Here is a 5774-nt window from a genome sequence, read left to right as displayed (position 1 = left end):
AGAATGAAATTTTGTAATCATTATCCTATGTGATAATATGATGAACTCCAAATCAGTCCATATTTTGTCATTAAATTTCAGTTAATCATGCATCTAAATACCTTTGTTATAAAATATGAAATAAAAATTACTTGTAAATGTATCATTACTAAATCTGGTAAAAATTTAAGTAGTTTATACAATCTCATAAGATAATGAATTACTGAAATTTTTGTAAACTTAGACATCCTAAATTCAACTCCCACTAGGCACATTTTGGGTCATTCACACGGGGCTGTTTAGTGCTTGTCACTACTTTCAGTGAAAGTTGAATGATTCTCATTCAACCCTGGTATGACCCAATCTATGTGGTTGTGGGGTCAGTATGAGCTTACGAGACTAGTCAGGCCAAAGGCTTGGATACCCGTCGTTAAAAAAAAAAAAAAAAAAAAAATCACTTCAATTTCTTTAGAAGTTTAAAAATTTCACTTCACTTCCCTTAAATTTCTTTTGCAATCTAAACATAACCTACTGGGATCAGGGAATGAGTCTTTTTAATGAGAATCCAATGCACCAGTTGGATTTGGTGGGAAGCAAAGCGATACCCCGTTACTTAAGCTATAAGGATCCAAACCAAGCCATAGATAAACTTTTTCAATTACTATTCTGGAGATCAAAACAATGTACCTTCCTCGCTTAGGTTCAGAAATGAATTCATTTTGAATCTTTTGAAGAGGGATATTATTATTATTATTATTATTATTATTGTTGTTATTGTTATTGTTATTATTATTATTATTATTATTATTATTATTATTATTATTATTATTATTATTATTATTATCTTGTTATTGTTATTATTATTATTATTATTATTATTATTATTATTATTATTATTATTATTATTATTATTATTATCTTTTGTTTGATTTGAACTCTTTCTCCACTTCTTACTCGGAAAAAAAAGAAAAAAATTTAGATGGAGCCGATAACCTTTTCTTGTTTCATTTGGTCGAGCCTACTTGCTATAAGTAAAAATGACATTACACAGTTCACATATGTAATTTGGTTGATTAAGGAATGAATTAACTAGACCAGGTACTCATTAACTTGGACATACGTATAGATGGATGATGCAAAAAATATTTTTGAAACATGCCTTTATTTTCATTTCTCATATTTTAGTGTTACCCCAATCTTCATTTCTGTATTTTATTTGGACCTACGTAGCCAATCCCACTAAGTTGGGATAAGACACTTTTTTTTTTTTTTTTTTTTCTTAGGAGAAGTTTTGTAAAGATTGCTATTATATTGTAGTGAGATGGAAACAACTAGAAGATGTCGTTTGCTAATGAGGGGTAACTTTTGAAATACTATATTTACATAGACATCTCAGCTTATAGGTATTTGCTTCTAGGCCCTTAGGGTGTGTTTTTTTAGCTTGGTTCCATTCTCTACTGATGGTAATGCCGAAAGTGGGGAATGGTAATGCCGAAAGTGGGGAATGGTAACTGGCTTCTTTTCGGATGATTTGTATCTTGTTAGGCTTTGACCATTTTCTCATTCTTTATTATTAATTAATATACTTGTTGCTGTTTGCAGAGGTTTTTTGTAGTTATTATAATAGACTATCGTTAAGAAATTACTTTTCGGTGACCACATGATTAGCTAAATGAGTATATTAATTAATTGGGGAAATCCTATTGTATTCGAGGTCTAGTATGACACACTTTCAAATTATTTTTAAACACATTTTTATCTCTATATTAAATAATTTTTCTGGATAAAATAATAAGATTACAAGTTCTCATTTTACTTTTCTAATGACTTTTTTTTTTTTAAACTAAAAATTAGTTATATTATATTAATCAAAGAATAAGGATGTAACAAAAGTTTAACATCAGAGCATACCTTGCTGGGGAAAGTACAAGGTTGACCTCTATTCCACCTTTGGCATGACCAATAACAAAAGAAAACAACCCACAAAAACCCACTCTAAGACCCATCTACAAGGTTTTAAAACTTGGGATCAGCAAGGTTGATAACAATTTGATCAGGCTGATATTGACCGATCCAATTTGATCTGAGTTTTTAACCATGCCCACCTATGGCAAAAGTCATCAACAGGAGACTAGAGGCAGCTTTATAGATTAAAAGCAGATCCCATGCAACTGCGAAAAAACCGACTATCAAATCTGAACTGTAATCTTCCCTGAAAGTCTCACATCATATCATCTTGAACAAATGTAGGAAAAGAATCCCTCTAGGTGGAATCGCTGATTTGCATTTTTTATTTTTAAGCAAGTGTGTCTGATTCGTATCTCTATAACAATGCATAATATTCCAATTAATGGAATTCAAGTAAATATTAATAAATATCCATTGTTGCAAAAACATCCATGGGATAACATGGTTAATAAAACAATATGCACTCATTTAAATTAGGAATTCGATAGACGTTTTTTTTTTTTGCCACTCCAAGATCGAATTCAAGGGGCAGCAGGGGGAGCTCTGGTATACACTACCACTAATATTTTTTTTTTCTTTTTTGGAGTGGGGGATGGGGTTGACTAAGGCCATTAATGGTTTTGATACAAACTCCTCATTGCCCATCACTAATCCCATTAAATAGGGATAGAGAAAGTTTATATGAAAAAAGAAAAAAAGAAAAAAAAAAAAGGGATAACTACAGTGACCTCCCTGCAGTTTATCCTAATATTGTATAACGATCCCTTGTAAAATTGAAAATTACACTATACCCCCTATAATTGATGGTGTACCAATTCCATTAATGAAAATCTGTTATAAAGTGACATAGCTTTTTTAAATAACTAATTAAAGACCAGAATACCCTTACAACAAACTACCTATTCTACCCTTCAACCCCAAACCCAAATCATAACATTTTTTTCCCCAACTATTGAAGAACCCCGGATTCTTCTTTGACACTGTCATCATGGAAGGAATTGAGCGGCATCAGACTTGCTTCGAGAGTTCTTAAGGAGGTTTTCCGAGGTCATAAATGGGGGCGTTATCAAAATCCACATTCTCCGAACAAAGAAAGAAGGTTTTGGAGATGAAGCCAACATTTTAAAGAGATGGAATTGAAGCTTGAGAAGCAGAGATTCATTGTTGGAGCTTTAGGAGTAAGAATAAATAGGGACATTGACAGTCATCGAAAACTCGACGAGCTCTAGATGTTGAAGGGTTACAGCTTCTTAAACCCTAGCTAGGGTTTTACTCACGTTGAGTACTATTTTTTAAATTCGAAAATACCCTCATGAAAATATAACTTCCCGATATGCCCTTATTTTCATAAGCCTATTTGACAATAGTATCACACTATCGTCTTCTTCCCCAAATTGTAGAAACAACAATGGGCGAAATAGTATGATTCCGGTGGAGCAGCGAAGATTGCTTCTCCATCCGCAAAATCAAAGATTAAAACCCTAAAAAGGGAGTTTGCTTCACTGTGCTCCCTCTCCAATTCTTGGTCTAACAAATAGAAGTTTGGAAACGATCAACCACTCGGCATTCGAACGGAACTTTATCTCTCTAGTTTCAACTTTCAACTCTTAGTGCCCTCTACCCCTTTCTATGTTCTGTTCTATCTCAGTTGATACAACTTCATGCTCCACACCAGAAGAAGTGCTGGTAAGAGGGGTTGGGATGTGTTAGGCATTATATATATATATATATATATATATATATATATGTCTATTTTAGTGATTTCTCTTATGCTTTTGTTTCACAAAATTTTATGTGTGGTGATCAGCAATCTCCTTGGGCATAAATTGTGTTTTAGGATATTTGAGGATGATGGTTTCTTGGTGTTCCTTGAAACTATTGTGGGCAAAGTCATTTGGATGAATTGTTACCGCCACGGTGAGGGATGATTTCTGTTGAATCAGATTGATTTTCTTGACATTGTAGGAATTAGTCAAAAGGATAAATCAGTCTTTTCAAATCTACACTTATCAGAGAGTGAGGGTAAGGGTCTGAGTGCAATTATCAGTAATGTAAAAGATGTTTTGTTAATAGTGATATTCTCAAGAGGTGGAGCTGTAAATTTCCCTTGTCTAAAATAAAACTGAGTCTCAATAAGTCTGAAAGAAATCGGCAAGTAACCAACTAACCATCAGAACCTGGTGCTTTACATCATCCTATTTGAACAGGCAGCCTGTCCGTTTTGAAAAGCCAATTGTTTGATTTATCGGTTTTAGTATAAATTGTTTGGTTCAATTTCATTTTAAAATTCACACCCTTACTTCCAGCTGAACATGTGATTCTTTAGGGTCCTAATAGACATTGAAAAAAAAAACAATTACAGTTCCGTACTGACCAGATATTTCGATATGTATGAATTTAATACATCCCGTTTGAGTCATAGTTCCATTTGGAGCATCCAGATTAATACATCACTTCTTTGGTCTAAGGTTTTATTGTTATTTTTTTGGTTTTAGGGGGTTTTTAGGTTTTTTTTTCCCTGTTAATGGCAATGCCAAAGGGGAGGAATTAGGCCTAGCCTTCTTTAGCCTTTTTGTGCACTTCTTAGTGCGTGTAACTGTTTCGTTTTTTTCCCATTTCTCTCTTGTATATTTTCTCTCTTTTTTCAATATAAATGATTTTCTAGCGAAAAAAGACTTAACACGATCCATTGGATTTGAATAAAAATAAGTAAATTAAAGTGAAAGTTCATGATCTGATCAAATATTCCAACATAATATGACTCGATGCATATTTGGTTGGAGAGATTTTTTTTCTTTCATAAGAGTCCTTTGGTCCAAGCTTCTTCTATCACACCCCCAAGAGTCTTTCTCGAAGAGTACGGAGAGGCTAGAAGCATCTATGACAAGTGCAACCCCTTTATTAGTTATCTTCTGGGTTTTTCTCTTCTTCTTTAATCTCAACCTCTGGAATGCCATTAAAATGCCATTAAGATCAACGGTTGAAATGTTACAGTAACTTTTACAATTTCTTCATTTGCCTATTAAATGTATATCTATGATGCTTGCAAGGCATTGAGGTTTGATAATACAAAGTGCTTCATGCATTGCAATAACCCTTGAAGAGTTTTTATTGAAACCTAGAAGAGCTTTTCACCATCCTTGAAGAGTTGGTGCTTACCTTGTGTCCTAAGTTTCTATAAGAGTTGCAACAATACTCTTGAAGTTGCAACACATCATAGAAGAGAGGTGTTTCAGTCTTATATTTCCCTCAAAGTGAAAATAAAAGAAGAAGAAAAAAAAAAAAAAAACTTCATTACTTTAATTTTAAAAATTTATCCTTAAATTTATAAATCTCATCTTCAAAGCCAGTTTTCACCAATCTACAGTCGAAATTAGAGAAAACACTATTTCACAATTTTTTTAACTCCACAAGTCTTCTTTACACAATAAATGAGAGTTGCCAATAAATGATAGAATCCAATTTGTTATTGCAAGTTTGGGGACCGAGATCCTCTCCATAGAGCCCATGGATCATAGAGTGATCCCATGGTTGGGAGGACTCGGGCACACATCTCGAGGTGACCCCAGCTGTGAGATCACTCTATGGTCCATGGGTTCTATGGAGAGGAATCCTATTCGCAAGTGTGGACCTCTTCAATTTTCAAATTAATGCACGACTTGGATTCCAATTTCACAATATGGCTCTCCCTCTCTCTCCATGAAGTCTGGCATCGCTCTCGAATCTCGAACACCAACTAGATCGTCGTCCATGCAAGCGAGGTCATGGGGGATCAAGAGGTAGCATGACCTGCGTTTTAAGATTTCCATTTGACAGATTTAATTCAA

Source organism: Macadamia integrifolia, chromosome 14 (genome assembly GCF_013358625.1).
Source record: "Macadamia integrifolia cultivar HAES 741 chromosome 14, SCU_Mint_v3, whole genome shotgun sequence".
Taxonomy (NCBI): domain Eukaryota; kingdom Viridiplantae; phylum Streptophyta; class Magnoliopsida; order Proteales; family Proteaceae; genus Macadamia; species Macadamia integrifolia.
This window is presented reverse-complemented; position numbering follows the sequence as displayed.